The sequence below is a fragment of the Rhagoletis pomonella genome, unplaced genomic scaffold (assembly GCF_013731165.1).
Source record: "Rhagoletis pomonella isolate Grant_MI unplaced genomic scaffold, Rhpom_1.0 Rhpom_scaffold_00009, whole genome shotgun sequence".
In the NCBI taxonomy this organism is placed as follows: Eukaryota; Metazoa; Arthropoda; class Insecta; order Diptera; family Tephritidae; genus Rhagoletis; species Rhagoletis pomonella.
Window position 1 is genome coordinate 36,972,246 of NW_023458563.1, and position 19,326 is coordinate 36,991,571.

The 19,326-nt window shown below is 35.3% G+C and overlaps 1 protein-coding gene across 2 annotated transcripts in view; it reads left to right on the top strand.

Annotated features, from left to right (window-relative positions):
* Nucleotides 1-1,986: 1,986 nt before the first annotated feature.
* Nucleotides 1,987-19,326, top strand: part of LOC118745766 (probable cation-transporting ATPase 13A3) — a 144,022-nt gene continuing 126,682 nt past the window's right edge. The window contains exon 1 of one of the 2 annotated variants that reach the window (XM_036479419.1): nt 1,987-2,086. The gene's annotated coding sequence lies outside the window, so the exon portion shown is untranslated. The remainder of the gene's footprint in view (nt 2,087-19,326) is intronic. The other variant, XM_036479423.1, reaches the window with a different exon arrangement.

Sequence of the window (19,326 nt, forward strand, 5' to 3'; positions counted from 1 at the left end):
GAGAAATAGGCAGAATGTTCGAGGAATGACGTAGAATGTTCCACAAAGAGAAACGTCAAGTTGGATGAACACTGCGAACAGCGAGAGAAAGAGAATGAGCGATAAACTTCAGAATGTTCCAGAGTTGCCATAAGTGCCAGCGCAGGTATATAAGGGCACCGCCACAGCGAGGTGAGTTAGTTACGAGTTACAAGTCAGCAAGCTACAAGTAAAGTGAGCGGAGAATTGAGTTGCGAATAAGCAAGCTATAAGTTTAATTGTGTTAACAAGTAGTAAAGCGTGTAAAGTATTGTAAATTGTTTGTTGTACAATAAAGTTAATTGTACTACAATTTGGTCATCGATTGCATTTATTTAACAATCCAGAGATACGAGCCGAGAGATTTGGGAAATCCCTCAAGGTTTCAAAGATAATCGTAACATTATTAACTAGAGCACATATATTATATGCTATTTCTTTCAAAAATTAATATACTATATGAACTTTTTTTTTTTCAAATATTTCTTAAGTTTCTTTCATGAGTGCTGAAAAGCAACCATGCGCTTAAGAAATTGTGTGGTACCTAAAATTTCACATCTGGAAACTTTATCCCCATAAAGGACTTCACCACAGTTTTTTACTGGATATACTGACCCTAGAAGAATTGTGTGATGGAAACTAACACATTCTCATTTCTCTTACTAACCCATATGCAAATTTTGCGTGGGTTAAAAAGAGACCATAAAATAAGGCCATAAGTTGGAGGAAGATGGAAGAATTTGTACACAAATGTTTACATCAGATTTTTCACACTGCCCTTTAGAATTTGATAGAAAATTGTAGGTAGCCAGTGACAGAAATCTCTATCAGTCTTGCCACTCAAATGATTTGTCAAATGATAGTCACTGTTCTTGCAGGGGAGGTTGGTTATGTTGATGTGTTCTGTGTCGTTCATGTAACAGAGTGCGTAAACTTATAAGATTATCTGCTTGATAAAGTTATCGGTTTAGATGAATACCACTAATGTGTTTGTATGGCAGTCTGCACACGGGTCGTATAGCTTTAGACGGGTATTAGAAGCTACAAACGAAAGTTTAACGCTTTGATGCCGCACACGTGCATTTAACTGGAGGGCTGTATACGAGTCGTCAGCTTGACGAATTCGTCAAAGCAAGCTAGCTGCAAATCGCTTGGCGTACAGCAGTGTTGGTAGCCAGGCGTACATACGCTTAGAAAAGAGAAAGAAGAAGAAGTTTGTTTACAATTTTCTGTGTGCGTGCATGCATTTCATTAAAAAAAAAAAACGATAAAACAATAAAATTCGTGCAAATAATAGAAAAATAACTGTTAATTAATTAAAGAAATAATAATTTTGCATCAATTAACATTTTTTGCCTGATACTTTGACTCTTTGAAGTTCTCTCGTGGGCAGATCTTGGGCCGTAGAGGAATTGTTGCTGCATAAAAAATTTTATACGCGTCTAAGGCTATACGAACCGTGCTCAGACTGCCTAATAGTCCGAACACAAAGAAAACGACGAGCTACAGACCACAGCTGTCAAATTTTTTTAACACGTACTCTTATGTAAATAATTATTTTGGTGACGACCCGGCTACGCGACGGGTGTGGTTGTGGCCAGATTAGATCTATTTATATTTTTCCGGCGACAGATAAGGTTCTTCCTCTTCTTTTATGTCAAACTCATACAAACTCATGATGTTGCTGTCGCGTTCAAAAAAATCATGTCGTCATCGACAAAGCGTTAAGAGAATGAAGATAAAAAATTGGAAGCTGTGGCCCGTAGTTCGTCGTTTTCAATGTGTTCCGAACCTAAATCGTTTGAATTTCATGCGACAGTGGTGAGCCCTGGCTGGCAGGGTACTGTGTACATTCCACACAAAAGTCGATGCATCGAAAAAAAAATACATCGATATATCGATTTATATCGGAAATTCCAAAACATCGGTTTTGTTCGATACATCGAATAGCAAACATCAATGTTTCCGGTGCATCGATGTTTTTCTTGCATTCCTAGCCACTGCTAATTTGTAGTACGGATATAGAGAACGCGCACGTTGTTGTATTTATATCAAATATAGAAAAATTGTAAGTTCGTTGTTTCTGCAATTATCTTTAATAAATATCGTATTGTTTTGCTAAAATTTTTGAAAAACAAAAAAGTTATGCAACTTAGGCATTGAATTGCATTGTTGTCTTAATCGCTCTTCATTGTCGAAGTGTTACGTGCGTCAAATTTAGCGATAAATGCATGTTCCTACATTCATATATGGGCTTGGTGTTCTAGGTGTGCTGTCTTCTGCGATTGTATTTTTCCTTGGGCCGTGCAAAAAATAATGATAGATAATGATAATGATAAAGATCAGACTTTTTTGGGGTACATTACATTAGTAATCATAAAGCCTTTCATTACAGTTTTGAATCCTAAAGATTACCTATATGTGTAGATATTCATATGCATTAAGTAAGCAGCTGGAAAACGCAAAGGTTGAGCATTGCAAATCTAAGCTAATACATATGCATGTGCTATTCGAATATGGCCCCATGATATATATTTAATTTGAATCCGCTTAAGCGACTCGTATATAAATGGCATTGACGATAAATATATTATTAGAAACGAAAGCCAATGAATCAACTATTATAAGGTTGCCAAACAGTAACCTTGGTAGTATTCAAATACAGTAACAAAGCAAAACTGTAACATGGTGTAAAATTTTTTAATTCAGCCACCGCTATCTTTCCAAGTTCTAGCGACTTTCATACTTTTATTGTATATTCTTATTGGTACACTCCTACTCCCTCTCTCATAACGATTTGAAGTCAATCCAACAACAATAAACAAACCAGCAGACAAATATGTAAGTTAAGACAAATGTTACAGGGGAAAACTTTCCAATACGGGGAAAAAAACAAAAATGAGGGGGTTTAGAGCGGCTTTTTGTGATTGTAAATCTGAAAACCCCACCCTCCGGAGGGTTATACTTTTTATGAAAATTGAATTTTAAGTTGCAAAAAATGTCAACTTCGACCTCACTTTTTGCTTTGTAAACCAATTGTACTACAATGTCGGTGCTGCTACACAACAAAAAATGCCCAAAAAAAGCGCTGAAAACGAGAAACAATAAAAACATTGTAATTAACTTTTTTCTTAAATTAAATATCGATGTATTGATAGAAAAAGGGATTCAGTCTAAAATCGAGAGATTTTGTAATAAAAATGTTAACTTAGTTATTTATCCAAGTATTGATTTTTATGGGAAAAGCGGCGCAGGCGAAATTTTTAATAAAACAACGCGCGATTTTTTATTAACCATTTTCATTATTTATCGAAGTATTGATTTGTATGGAAAAAGCGCCGCTGGCGAAAATTTTTAATAGAAAATCGCGCGATTTTTTATTAAAAATTTTCATTTATCGAAGTGCTGATTTTTATGGAAAAAGCGCTGCAGGCGAAAATTTGTAATAAAAAATCGCACAATTTTTTATTAAAAATTTTCATTATTTATCCAAGTATTGATTTTTATGGAAAAAGCGCCGGAGGCGAAAATTTTTAATAAAAAATCGCTCTATTTTTTATTAAAATTTTCATTTATCAAATTATCGATTTACGTTTTCTACATTTGTGTACTTTGAACTATAATAATACCAGTAAATATTTCCCCCCGAAAGAAATTATACAGGAGTATGACCCCTATCGATCATAATATTATTATTTTTAATAAGAGCAATGTACGTATTGTATACTTATACCCCTAATTATACGCACTTATTTGTGGTGTATTTTTTTAACGTTTGGTAGCATACATTTTGTGTTAGTGTCAGCCATTGTTATTTCTGCTTGTTTGTGAAATGTGCAAACGTTTGTGAAGACATTTATAAACGCGTTTTACTTAACTAATTAATTAATAATTGTATATTAAGGTATTACAAACGCATGCGAACCTTTTAAGGATAATATATTTGTGTAAATAAAAGTGATAGGTGATAGCAGACGGGATATTTTAACAACAAATAACTTAAGTACCATTAGCAACAACATTGTGAAAGTGGTAAATATAGTTAAAGGAGACCTCCATCACTATCCCCACCGAATTTCACAAAAAAAATCACCATACTTTGCACGGAATAGCAATTGGTTCCGTAATGGAAATCTCAGCCTTTTTATACCTTTCATGAGCATGAAATGGTATTATAACTTTGGTCCGATGTTTGTAAGTACCAGAACAAAAAGATATAGACCCATTAAAATGTATACTTATATGATCAGAACGTCGAGCTGAGTTGATTTAGCCATGTCCGTCTGTCCGTCTGTTTGTATGCAATCTCTCAGTTTTCGAGATATCCGTATCAAATTTGGTAGGTGGGTGTATTTTTATATTGTATTAATCATTTGTCGGAACCGGAAGAATCGGACCACTATAACATATAGCTCCCATACAACTCATTGTTCAGATATGAGATTTTTCGTTATAACTTCTCCATTTATGCAGCTACGAACATAAAATTTTGCAGTACTTGCACCCATTATCAACAGAATACTTACAGTGAAAATTACAAAGATCGGGTCACTATAACCTATAGCCCCCATACAACTGATTGTTCAGATATAAAATTTTTCGTTATAACTCCTCCATTTATATCGCTAGGAACATGAAATTCCGCACTGTTTTAAATAATTATCAACAGAAAACTTACAGTGAAAATTAAAAAGATCGGGTAACAATAACCTATAGCTCCCATACAACTGATTGTTCAGATATGAGATTTCTCGTTATAATTCATCCATTTATGTAGCTAGGACCATGAAATTTCGCGCTCTTTTCACTCAATATCAACAGAAGACTTACAGTGAAAATAAAGATCGGGTCACTATAACCTGCAGACCCCATACAACTGATTGTTCAGATATGAGGTCTTTTATCATAACTCCTCCATTTATGCAGGTAGGAACATGAAATTTCGCACCACTTTCACTCATTATTTACAGAATACTTACAGTGAAAATAACAAGGATCGGATGACTACAACAGGGAAATGTTTAGTTATTGGCCCACCGTTTTTGGGGTGGGGGGCGGAGGGGGAGGGGGCGGGGCCCCCCAAACCCCCCTCATTCGAAAGGGGACAGTCGCCACTTTACGAAAAGAACCCCCCCCCTTGGGGACCTCCCACAGACCCCTAGGGAACCGTTTGAAAATGGGGTAAAAACGTAATTTTCCGAGGCAAACTGAGCAGTTTCAAGTGGAATATAACCCAACTAACGAAAAACGTGGGATTTTTAAATAAAAGAAATTATCCCAAGTTGGTTATCAGGCGATTTGAAAAAAAAAAATGATGGGGAAAAAAATTAACTAACAATATTGTGAAATTAAGAAAAAAGCGACAGATAGAAATGTTCGGCCGCACTTAGGGATTATAACCCTCACTACGTAGAATTCTCTTCTGTGTTGCCAAAGAAAGGGGGTTGAACACCTTTTGCATAGAACACCTTTCTGCGTAGGCGGCCTTCGGCCGCACTTAGGGATTATAACCCTCAGGCAGTAGAATTCTCTTTTCTGTGGTGCCAAAGAAAAGGGGGCGAACACCTTTTGCATAGAACACCTTTCTGCGTAGGCGGCCTTCGGCCGCACTTAGGGATTATAACCCTCAGGCAGTAGAATTCTCCTTTCTGTGGTGCCAAAGAAAAGGGGCCGAACACCTTTTGCATAGAACACCTTTCTGCGTAGGCGGCCTTCGGCCGCACTTAGGGATTATAACCCTCAGGCAGTAGAATTCTCCTTTCTGTGGTGCCAAAGAAAGGGGGCCGAACACCTTTTGCATAGAACACCTTTCTGCGTAGGCGGCCTTCGGCCGCACTTAGGGATTATAACCCTCAGCGAAAGGAGCCACGGACAGTAAATACATATTTTCCATGGAAAGGTTTATATTTTTAATGCTGACTGGGTTATATCATATTTTCTTTTGTCTCTCATCCTTCTTGTATATTTAGCAGTTTGACAGCTAAACGCCACCATTTAATGTGCATATGCAACCAAAGGCAAACGCGTGGTTTTGAAGATGTTTTTATTTAATAAATTGTGATTGATAGATTAAAATTAAAGTAATAAAGAAAGTTGTAACAAGTCGAATAAAGTTTAAAGTGAAGGGGAATATAAAAATGCATTAGTGAAGTGGCTGCTTTAAGGAAAATAGGAGTGATAAATGTGAGCTATTTTCCGAATTTTACAAAAAAGGGCATATTTCAAACCCAATTTGTAAATAAATTAGTGACCAAAAATTACAATAGTGGATGTTAAAGTAATGGGTAGACCCTTGGCTACAAGTGTGTGCAATTTTTTTTTGGATCGGGTCACCCCTTTGGACGCAATACCCCGAAATAGGTGGGCCACTTACTAAACCGTACCCCTACAACATATATCTTCCATAAATCTGATTGTTCAGATATGGAATTTTACGGTAAAACTCCTTTATCTGAACAGCTAAAACCGATAAATTTCGTAAGATATTTTATAAATAATAATACAAAGTCTACTGAGAAAATCATCAAAATCTATGCTGTATAAGCTTTATCTCCTATAGCACTGATTGTTCAGATACCAGTTTTTGCCATATATCTCCTTTATGTAGGAAACTAAACCCAATAAATTGTGTTACCGGTTTACATACCGATCACATAGCAGTGAAAATCACTTAGATTGGTGCCATATAAAGTATATCTTCCATACCTCTGATTGTTTAGATGCGATTTTTTATATAAGTATGTAACTCCTCTATCGATGTATGCAGATGTATTCAAAAGCAGTAATCTGTCAAAGTAAAATTTGCAGATGTTCATCAAAGGTATGAAGCCTTCGGCATAGCCGAAGACAGCGCTGCTCTTACTTGTTCTGTATTGTAATTTGTTCAAGAAGTGATCACCAATAAATAATATGGTTATTACGAAACATAAATGTAAATAATAGATTTACTGCGGAAAGGCGGGACCGCAGGGAAAGTGGCAAAAAATTGTGTAGCTCGCCATATGAAAATATTAAGACTGAGAAAAAATATAGCCTAAAGTGTTACTAAGGACAAAGGAAGTCTGTCAAAATATATTACAGTCGGATATCTTGAGAACTTACCAGCAAAAAAGAAAGAGTGCATACGTACTCATCGGACGTATAAATTTTTGCTCCCGTAAATTCTGCTTAAAAATTGATAAATCGTGTTTAAAAGCTATAAAAATTATTAATTTTTGCTTTGCAAATAAGCTGATGTAACATAAAAGAAAATTAAAGTGGAAATTTAGAAAGACAGTGACTTTTTGAGTTAAGTGGTGGCAAAAAAACACAAAATGCCGCCACTGGAGTGCAAAGAGTGCAGAGGAAAATTAGTGCAAATAGACGAGTCAGTTTTATGTTCAGGTGGCTGTGGCTGCTTTTTCTGTATCAAATGCAGCAATTTAAAAAGAAGAGAAACTGAATTGATGAGTGAAAATGAAAATATTAAATGGTTTTGCAACCAATGCACATTGAGTAGCACAAATACAAAGTTTATTGAAATTAAACATTTGATAGAAAATGGTGGTCAAAACAAAATTGGCAAAACATTATTCAAAGATATTGTTGAAGAAACAATATCTCGCAATATTCAGCAGTTGAAATCAAGCTTGGCTACGGAGTTTAATAAACTCCTTGAACATAATGTTGACATTAAAATAAATGAATTCCGAAAAGATATGCTCGCGGAGTTATCAAAAACAGTTGAAGACAATAGAGAAACATTAAGCGAAGTTTTGGCGGAAACTAATGTAAACAACAACAACACAAATGCTAACAAAGAATTGTCTTATGCACAAGCAGCCAAACAAAGGGAAAATATGATTGTTATTAAACCAAAAGATAAAGCAAAGAAAAACAAGCATACGAAAGTGGCGCTTAAAAAAGTAATAGAACCAACATGTCATGTGACAACAGTGAAGGAGATTAGCAACGGCGGAATAGTGGTGCAATGCAAGAGTAAGGAATCATGCGAACTAGTGCAGAAGAAGATAGCGGAACAAATTGGAGATGAATTTGAAACGGAGAAATCTAAAGATAAGAGAGAGTCTAAAATGTTTAAAGTTATTGGTTTAACAGAGAGACTAAGCAGTGAACGCTTAGTAGAGTGCATTACAAAGCAAAACCGCATATGTGAGGGTAAAGAATTTAAAGTTGTAAAAATTTTTGAAAACTATAGTCGCAGAGAAGAATATTATAATGCTCTTGTTGAGACTGATATCGAAACGTATGAAAATATAATAAAACAAAAGAGAATTAATATAGAGTGGGACTCTTGCATTACTGTTGAGTATGTAAGAGTATTTAGGTGCTTTAAATGCTTGGGATTTAATCACAGGGCGGATGAATGCATTAATAAAAAAGCTTGTAGCAACTGTGGAGCAAGTCACGACAGCAAAGATTGTTTGTCAAAAGTTCTTAATTGTGTAAATTGTAGCGAACTGGTTCAAAAAAAACTTATAGATGTGGATGTGCACCACACCGCGTTTGATAAAGAATGCCCAGCATTTAAAAGATATCTTGAAAGTAAATCAAGATCTAGAAAGTAGCAATCAAAAGATAAAGATAAAAGATATAAACTGCCTGTACCTAAATATTAATAGTATTTTGAGTAATAAATATGAATTAGAAAAAGTAATTGAACAAGTAAATCCAGCAATAATATTATGCGCTGAAACATGTACCACAAATCACGTTACAAATCAAGAGCTAACCATACTAACGTACAAACTAGTGCGATGTGATTCGCATAGTAGGCACACTGGCGGTGTTCTGATATATGTGCATGATTCTATTGAATTTAGTATTAAATATAATAAAGCGTCAGGTAGAAATATATGGTGCATTTTTATAAAATTAAAGCATATTAACCCAAAATGGCAAATCGGTGTAATTTACCACTCACCCAGCACAAGTGATGCGGATTTTATAAATTATTTACGTAACGTTTTAGGCAGTAATTGCGAAACTTCAGAGAGTAATATTGTTGTTGGTGATTTTAACATTAATCTCAATAATACATGAACTTATAGCACTCAACTAATTGATCTGTTGAAGTCATACTCGATGCACCAAAAAGTTAACTTTGATACTCGTATAACTGATACATCTAGAACTAAAATAGATTTACTTTTTTCTAACACTGATGATATAGTGTGTGAACAGTTAGATGATCACCAAATTTCTGATCATGAAACAATCCTATTTAAACTTAAAAGTAACCCTAAATTTACAATGAGAAGCTCAATAAAGATAACTTCATGGGAAAATTATAATAATGAAGTTCTTATTAATCAGTTAGGCCTATGCGATTTTAGCAACTTTGATACATTTGATTTGGAAAGTAAGGTGTTGTATATTAATAATAATATTTTAAATGTCATGCGAAGCATTACCTTTGATAAAGTAGTTCAGTTAAAAATTATGAATAAATGGTATGACAGCGAGCTAGCCAATATGAACAGGCATAAATTTACACTTAAGAAATTTGCCATAATATCGGGGGAATGGGATGAATATAGGACCATTAAGAAAGAATATAAAAAGCTTATTAAAATAAAAAAAGCTAAGCACATGGAGTATAACATAGATATCAATAGTAACGATAGTAGAGCGATGTGGAAATATTTAAAAAAGGCAATTAGCATGGAAAACCAAAATCCTTCAATTAAAAAAATAGTAATAAATGGTCAATCATATCATAATGAATCTGATATTGCGAACGAGCTGAATAAATATTTTGTAGATAGCATCACAGACATTTGCAGCAACATTCAAGTAGTTGATAGAGATGTCAACATATTTAATCAGTTAAGTTGTGTTTTTAAGTTTGACCCTGTTAGTACGGTTGACATCGAAGACCTTGTGAAAAAGTTTAAATCCAAGATAGGTGGAAAAAAGTTATTATCAGATGGAGTAGTCAAAGATGTTGTACCTTATGTAGGCTTTTTCTATGCTCAAATAGTTAATGAGAGTTTGAGTAGTGGCATAGTTCCTTCCATCTGGAAAACTTCTACTATTGTCCCTATAGAAAAAGGTAAAAATACGATCAAAGCTGAAGAGATACGACCAATAAATACCTTGGCTAGTGACGAAAAAATTTTAGAAGTTGTCGTCAAAAACCAACTGGTGCAATATTTAGAAACCAATGATATACTCTTACCACAGCAATCGGGATTTAGACAAAAGCACTCGTGTGAAACAGCCTTAAACATGGTTTTAGCTGAATGGAAAGAAGAACTTAATAATAAATAGTCGATCATAGCTGTATTCCTAGATCTTAAAAGAGCTTTCGAAACTGTTGATCAAAAAATATTACTCGATAAATTATTAGATATTGGCATTCGAGATGTGGAATTAGATTGGTTTAAAAATTTTTTAACAAATCGAACTCAAAGAACAGTCATTGGTTCTACGTTATCAGAGAAAGTGGACGTCAAGATTGGACTACCCCAAGGCTCCGTTCTGAATCCGTGTTGCCTGGTAGTTATAATGTTTTTGAAAGCAAAGGTCATACGGGGTAGTACCATTTTCTCCAGTAGCTTAGCCAGCGATGACTGAATGCATATTGGTCGATAATTACAGACATTTGATCTCGGGCCGGACTTATGAATAGGGCTAATATAAGCTACCTTCCAGGCAGAGGGGAAGATCCCTGTTTGAAGGGATTTGCTGAAGATGTGACATATTGGTTCGCAAAGGCTAAAAGCACAGTTTTTCAAAAACACGTTTGGCAACCTATCTGGGCCTGCCCCTTTTCGAGCATTTAGTTTTAAGAGCTGTGTAAAGACATCGTTATAGCAGGTGTCAAAGTTGTTTAAATCAGCGTCACTTCCTGTCAGATGTGATGTATCTATGCCAATATTACCCGGCCATGGACGGTGGGTATATATACTTTTGAAATACGAAGCAAATAGGTTACTTACTTCTTCATTACTTGCTGACGTACTTTCCCATGTTACAGTTGTTGGAATATCAATGCAATTTCGCCGTTTATTTTTAATATAGCTCCAGAACTTGTTTGCATCTGTGTTGATACTGCTTTCCACCCTAGCGACGTATTCCTTATAACAGGCTGCACTGATGGTTTTACACTCGAGCCGTAGAGCACGAAACCTGCTATAACTAACGCTTGAGTTATTCTTCTTATAAGAAGCGTGAGCAGCCTTTTTAAGTTTAATTTTTGTTATCAATTGCTTAGTAAACCAGATAGGGAATTCATTGTTTCTCCTGCGAACTACTGGAACAAACCGCGCGATACCTTCAAAGACTAGTGTATAAAATAGGTTAACTTTTTCATCGATCGTATCAAGCTTGTAAAGGTCTATCCAGTTTATGTTTGAGAAGAAATGATTGAGTCCCGGATAGTCAGCTTGTTTAAATAAATATGTTTTGGGGGTGGTCACATTCAGATTTGATTGGAAATGAACGTTCACACTCAAGGCAGGGTGGTATCCGTCCTCAGTGACAACAGGATCAGTTCTTTCAACCGTTACTTCGATGTTGCTGAAACAAAGATCCAATGACTGGCCTTTGAAATTTGGCACTTTGTTGGCTTGTTGACATCCACTAAGAATATATTCTGTGTGGGTGAGAATTTCACAATTTTCAGGGCTCGAGCTACTAGGAAAGTTATAATCGCCAATGATTAGTAGTTTACAATTCGCGTTCGTTGCATTGATATAAGACACTGTTTCCAAGTGGGCTTTGTACGTCTCCGGTTGTGAATAAGGTGGGATATATACACATCCTATGATTAGGTCACATTTTAGACCCCTAATTTTTACTAGCACTTGCTCTATGTGATCGTGGACTGTTGCCACCAGTTCAGCACGGATACCCCTCCTGACTGCTATGAATACACCTCCACCACGGTCGTAGCTGCTTGTTAGTTGATCCCTATCCTTTCTAAAAATAGCATATGTACCATCGATAACTTCGCCGTCCGAGATAGACGAGTGCAACCACGATTCGCTGACACATATAACATCTGCTTCGAGGCTTGCGGTGGAGGTTAAGAAATCCTTAAGCTTTGTCCGCAACCCCCTTGTATTCTGATAGTAAATTATTAGTTTTTTGGCGCTCTGTCTGCTCGCTTGCGCGTGTGCGGCTTCGGTTTGTCCACCAACCTTGGGATGCCATCAATGTATTTAATCGTCTTACTGTCCTTCTGGTCTGATACACTGAGCTCGTTGCGTAACGCAGTTAGATGATCTCTTTGAGCTAGTGTTAGGTCAGGTTTGAATTTAATATTAGACATATTGGAATTTGCTCTCCATAATGATTTAGCAACCGCCTCAGAGGGTGTTTCTATTAGCAGCGGTCGGGGTCTACTACCTGCCGGACGGCCGAGCCTACGAAGTTTCAGTGTTGACAGAGTTTCGGTCAATTCCTGTGGAAGGGCAGCAGCTAACTGCTCACGGTCATCTCTAAGCCTTTCGACGCCATCAGTTTTCGTGGACTCCGGCAAGTTGAGTGCTACCACGTTTTTCTCCCTCTTCCTACGGTTGTTTATTTCCGCTATGATGTTATCAGGAATAGCTGGGCGGGAGTCAATGTTATTTATGGTTTTTTCGAGTACGCTAACGCGTTTCTCTACTTCGGAGTACTGTTTCGTGATGGTTTCGTTTTGTTTGTTAATTTTCTTTAACTCAGCCCTAATATCTGCTAAGCTGTTTTCGATGTCATTTTTGAACGGGACGAAGTATTTTTCAAATATGCCCTCAGCTTCAGACATGTCATTCGATACGTAGACAGTAACCTCACTTATGCAGGCGGTGCATTTCCACTTAAGTCTTCTTTTCTTGACCTCCAATGCAACATTCTTAAATTCTTTGCACTCCAGACCGGTGCACTTTGCATGGATCCATTTATTACATTCAGTACATAGAATACTAGACGAATTAACTTTTATTATTTCGCGACAAACACCACACGTGAATTTACTTGACATGTTGCAGCGTTGCCAGATATCAATTCTATTTTGAAATTTAGTTCTATTAAACTATTTGCTGACGATGCGCTTATCTCAATAAATGGAAAAAACGAGAAGGATATAAGAGAAAAACTACAGGTTGATTTAAATGCCCTTCATATTTGGCTTTGTGCTAATAGGCTAAAAATAAATATCGAGAAAACAAAATATATGGTAATTACAAGAAAAAATATTACGGATCTTGAACCCATTAAAATAAATAGTACCGAAATTGAAAACGTTAATACAATTAAATACCTGGGTATCCGAATAGACAGCAAATTAAAATTTAATTCGCATATTGATTATACAATTAGTAAAATAGCAACAAAACTGTGGTACATGCAGAGAACTTGTAAAAATTTGAGTAGCCACTATAAAGTAAAAGTATACAGATCAATAGTTGAGCCTCATTTTATCTACTGCTCTACAATTTTCTTTATAATGAAAGATTCTCAAATTGAAAAGCTGCAAAAAATGCAGAATAAAGCTATGCGCTTTATATTACGCGAACGGTATGATACTCCAATAAAAGATATGCTTATAAGTTTGAATTGGATGAGTGTAAAACAACAAATTTTTTTTCATACTATGAAATTTATTTACAACATAAAAAACGGAAATTTACCCGATTATCTGGGAACAAGTATCAAATTTAACTACGAGGTTCATAACCGGAATACAAGACAGCGAAATGATTTTAAGTTACCGAACTATAAAACCGAGTCTGAAAAAAATAGTCTTTTTTACAAGGGGCTAAAATGCTTTAATGAATTGCCAGAAAGTGTGAAAAATTGTGATATTAACCTATTCAAAAAAAAGGCTATAAGAGTACGCCAAATCTTTAAGTATCAGATAGATTCTATGATTGGGTGGATTTATGGTACATATTTCTATTCAATTAAGGATATTGTAATCTAAAATTTTTTAATTTAACATATTTATATCTAAAATATTGCAATGTAACTTTTTTCTTTTTTTCTTTTTTACATTTATTTTTATTTTAACTAATGCAATAATATTCTTTAAGTGTTGATCTAGGCTCGAAGAGTCGTAATAAATAAATAAATAAATAAAATAAATAAATTAAAAGTAGCGATGCAGCCACTATTACAGAAGCGCTTAAGGTATTAAAATTTAATGCAAATCAGTAGACAGTGAGGCGAAGAATTGCCAAATTGAGCGCAAAGGCATAATAAAAGAAGAAAAACCATTTTGATCAAAATACATGTGCGAGACTGGTATCATTTTGCCGGATCGCACGAAAACCGGACCGTTGCCTATTGGGATATGTTAGCCCTTACAGAATGCAATAAAAAAACACATTTTTAAGATTTAATTGAAGGTTAGTTGGTCTGACAAGACTAAATTAATCGCTTTCAGTCAGATGGCCGGGCATGGTATTGGATCAAAGACCCAAATTAAGCCCATGTGCATCATGTGAGGCAAACTGTGAATCACAGTGGTCGGTCAATAATAGTTTGGGGTTGTATTTCAAAAATGTTATTGACCCGTTTATGCGCATTATGCGTAAGGAACAGTACCTGTTCATATTTCAACAAAATTTGCAAGATGTAGTCGAAAAAATTAGAAGGGCTATTCGCGATTTGGTGCATAAGAGCTGACAAATTTATGCAATTGCAGAAATATGCCATGGATTGTGAGCGACCTTTATTAAACTGTCATGGTAAAGCTTTTGCAAAACAATTTTTGTGCATCAGCTTTGGTTTTGTTTATGAATGCAATGCATAGCATTTTTATGCTATCGATTTTCGGTATTGCAAATTTGCCAAGCCATGACAAATGCAAATGCGTGTATTTTGTTTGTGTATTGCAAATAATTTGCAATACAAATTTGCAATGCAATGATGCTAGGCCATTTGCACCGGATCGCGAATAGCCCTAGAGTTTCTGCTGAAAAATCAACCAAAATACACTGCACATGTTCGCAAAGACGAACAAAAGCAAAAATTTGCTAATTTGGAATAACCTCCACAATCCAGGGACATGAATCTCATCGAGAATTTGCGAAATCAACTAAAAGCGCAGCTTACTAAGTATTCAAGTCCGTCCAATGGAGTACATGAGCTGTGAAAGCAAACTAAGGATATATGGGAGCCTATACCTCCAGAATTCTTATAGAAATACACATTAGGTATGCCAAATTGCAACCAGGAACTAGAAAAAGCAAATGCATACTGAACATTGTGTTAATAATTACTTTTTTTCGTGAAATTTGTCAAAAAGTTATTAAAAATATATGAGTGCAAAACTGTAACATTTGCCTTAGCTATTGACATTGACACACCAGGGTAAAAATTAATTCTTGAATTTATTTTCAAAATTGTTATATTATTAAAATTTTAAATATCGAAGTTTAACAAAAAAATAATATAAGTAGAGTTCACTATTTGATGGGAAAATGCGAAAGAAAAAAATTAGCGTTTATTTTGTTGCTTTGCTGTGCGTTTGTGCAAAACGGCGCCATAACGGTGTCGTATGTTTGTTGTAAAAAACTGCGGATCTTCGCTCTTTCGCTTAATCGCACACCGTTTCGCTTCAAAGAGTGAACTCTAGTAGAGTGATTTTCAAACTGTTGAAGACACTACATTAGTCGACACGATAGTAAGTAACAAAAATACATGAATCAGTTTTTGAACGACTATCGAGTCAAAGTTACATGATGCATGCCCTGTTTATAGAGAAAATTACAATCATATACCAATATCCCCTAAAACTGGCTCATAGGCATGCCATTATAATGAGAGGTTAAAGCTCCGAAATACCAGACACCGAATACGGGACAAATATAGGACATCAAAAGAAATACAGAGCATTTGGCGTCCCGTATAAAATAAATAAATTACCTTGACAATGGGTCAAAAAAGACGACTGTCCCGTATAATACAGGACGGATGGTCACCGTAATTATAATGTAAACAATTTTGGTGTGCTCAACGCAAAATTCACCTGCTGATGTGCGGTATTGCCACTCTCTAGCACTCCGAATGAATACAATTACCCAACGTATACACCTACCAGTTATTTGAAAAGGAAAAAAGCAAAAAATGTGTTTAATTTATAGAAATTGATACTTTGTTATATAACGAAAATTTGTAATAAAAAATCGCGCGGTTTTTTATTACAAATTTTCCCCTGCGGCGCTTTATTCAATAAAAATCGATACTTCGATTTATAATGAAAAATTTTAATAAAAAATCGCGCGTTTTTTTATTAAAAATTTTCGTCCACGGCGCTTTTTCGTGTTTACTTTAACTATAAACTATAACGAATTTTTGCATGAAACTTTACGAGCATGCTAAGAAACAGATATTTTTACATACATTCTCACTACATATTTTCACTTTTTTAATACTAGTATTTAAGTAATTTGTTGTTTAAATTTTTTGCACTTCCATTAGAAAATTTTCATATAAAAAGTGCAGCTATTACTTGTACTTGCATAAATGCACCATATTTTCAATGTTCACGTGTGATTTGTGTACAATAAATGTATTTTATTTATTTTTTAACAATATAAAATGCGTCTAACCATTTCACTACTTTTCTTCAACAAAGTAAAGCAAACAAATCAAAATGGCTGTATTACCCGAACAGAAGTGTGCTACCACATTTTCGAAAATTAGGGACCGTAAAATATCCAACTTATATTCATAATGACCTCCACAACATAAGGGTAGGTTTGAATATGTGCTTTTTAATTAACAAACTAAAAATTTTCAATTATGGCCATTTTTTTAACAAAAATGTATGTTTCTTTGGAAAATACATAATAATAATCCATATTTTTTGCATTTTTTAAAAAAACATTATTAAAAAAAGCAAATATTTACGCCTGCGTCGATACTTTTTATAATATAAAATATTTAAAAAAGGAAAATTTGGAATAAAAAATCGCGCGATTTTTTATTAAAAATTTTCGTCTGCGGCTCTATTTAAAAAAAATTTAAAAACCTAAAAAGAAGGGTAACCAGTAACCATAATAGACATCACTGGGGCGGCAGCCTCAGGTTTTCCACACAGAAAGGGAATTCTAGTTACCTCATCCTTTCCCAAGGCTAAATCACTGGGGCGGTATCCCCAGTTGGTGCACACCAAAAGGAGAGTTCTATTTGGTAAAGGTTATAATCCTAAAGCGCGGCCGAAGGCCGGCCACGCAGAAAGGAATTCCAGTTGGTGCACACCAAAAGGAGAGTTCTATTTGGTAAAGGTTATAATCCTAAAGCGCGGCCGAAGGCCGGCCACGCAGAAAGGAATTCTACTAGGTTCTTTCCCTATCAATCCGGACCGCATCCGGTAATTAGAGAATAAGCGAAAAGTTTGCTCTCAAAAATTTAACATAATACAGAAGTACGGGAACGCAAAAAACCACATTTCGTGCCCAGAATTTGTGAAACAGCTAGTGATGTGCTGAATTTGCGGTACCCAATACTCAGTACCCAAGACTAAAATAACACTAGTAATTTTTAGCAAAAAAAAAACCGACTTCAACTCCCATATAAAAAAAAAAATATATATATATCTCATGATCCGCTGATCGGATCTTAACCAGATTAGTATGGGACCACCTCTGAGACACTACCTTTCCGATGCAAAAAAGAATTATCGAAATCGGTTGACGTGGTCCAAAGTTATGCGGTAACATACAAAAAAAAAAAAAAAAAAAAAATATTCCGACGAACTGATAACCTCCTCCTTTTTTGGAAGTCGGTTAAAGAGATTTCGGTACCCAATACTTCCTTTTTAGCACCCGATACCGATTCTTTACATTAAACCTTCGCCATTATATGCATTTCAAGTTTTGAAAAAACTTTAATTACTATTTATATGATATCGGCTAAAACACTTGAACTTATCGCAACAGAGAAATATTATTTTATCAGTTTTAATCTTAATAGATCCAAGGTTCAAGAAAAATGCTTTTACGCATGAAGAAGCCTTACATGGGGGAGATTCTGTAACCAGTTAGCGACTAGTTTCGCATCGATATCGCACTTGTTGACGTAAAAATATTTCATATCCTAAGTCTACAAAACCAATGCCGATTCGAAAATTGACGCCAACTGGTTACAGAATCTGCCAGCTGGAACAATAATGCTTCAAACAAGTACGAGTGGCCTATGTGCGCTTTTATTTGAAACCTAAATGCTTCGGTACCGAGTATCGAGAGTATTGGATACTTTTTAAATCAGTACCGAATAACGATCAATTCTTAAAAGTATTGACTCAGCACATCACTGGCTGATTCGCGTTGTTTTTGTTTTTGTCACTTAAATGCAAACTCTTGGAAATCGAATTTTTGTTTCACAAATTTGATTTTAAGAATATAAAGATTGAAAATACGTCACTATCCCTTAAAAGCACCAAGTAAATGCAGGCAACATGTAAACACAAAGCAGCTGATATGCTATTTGATGCTTTATCAATTTTTACCCGGAGAAAAAGTCCGTGTCGTTTCGGAGAGGAAGAAGAAGACACTTACGATCCAATACGTTCCAATTTTCGCTCTCTATTACCCATTTTGTTGAGTACGGGAATGATTTATGGGCTATTTTGGGCACACGCGGGATCCCGCGTCACGTACGGGAAAGAACCTACTGTGGACGCAAGTAAAAATTGTGATGATAAATCGTCCGGCAGCACCAACTTCGGTGTTCAGTTGCAACCCTCGCATGTTTACTACTTCACTACTTTTATAAATGTTTTATAGTGGTTAAATTGAAAAAATTGCATATTACTTAAAAGAAAATGGTCGTGTGCATTATTTATTTATTTATTTATTTATTTATTAATTAATCTAGAAATCAAACTTTTCGTACAGACTATTTGGTAAAAAACAAAATATAAATTAATAACTAATTTAGCATACTATTTAAAAGTAGTTTGAAATTAGATTTGGAAGAAGATAAATCGATAGCAGAAGAGTTAAAAGCGAATTAAACTCGTTTAGAGCTCTGCGAATAGGAGCGTTATTCGCATAATTATTCCTGACAAAATCCAGAGAAAAATGTCATGATTCCTAAGGCTTCTTGGTGGGATATTAAATGTAATCCGTTCGAGTAAGAACGGCGAGTCAATCGCACCCCGTATAATGTCAAAAACGAAAGTAAGAGAAAGAATAATCCTCCTAATGTGCAGTGATTTAAGGTTTATAAGCATGCATTTAGCAGTGTAAGATAGGAAAGGGTCAAAGAAATGTAGAGAGCGTAGAGCATAACGAATAAAAGATTTTTGGATACGTTCAATTCCGTTGATATGACATTCACAATATGGTCGCCAGATGAAGACAGCGTACT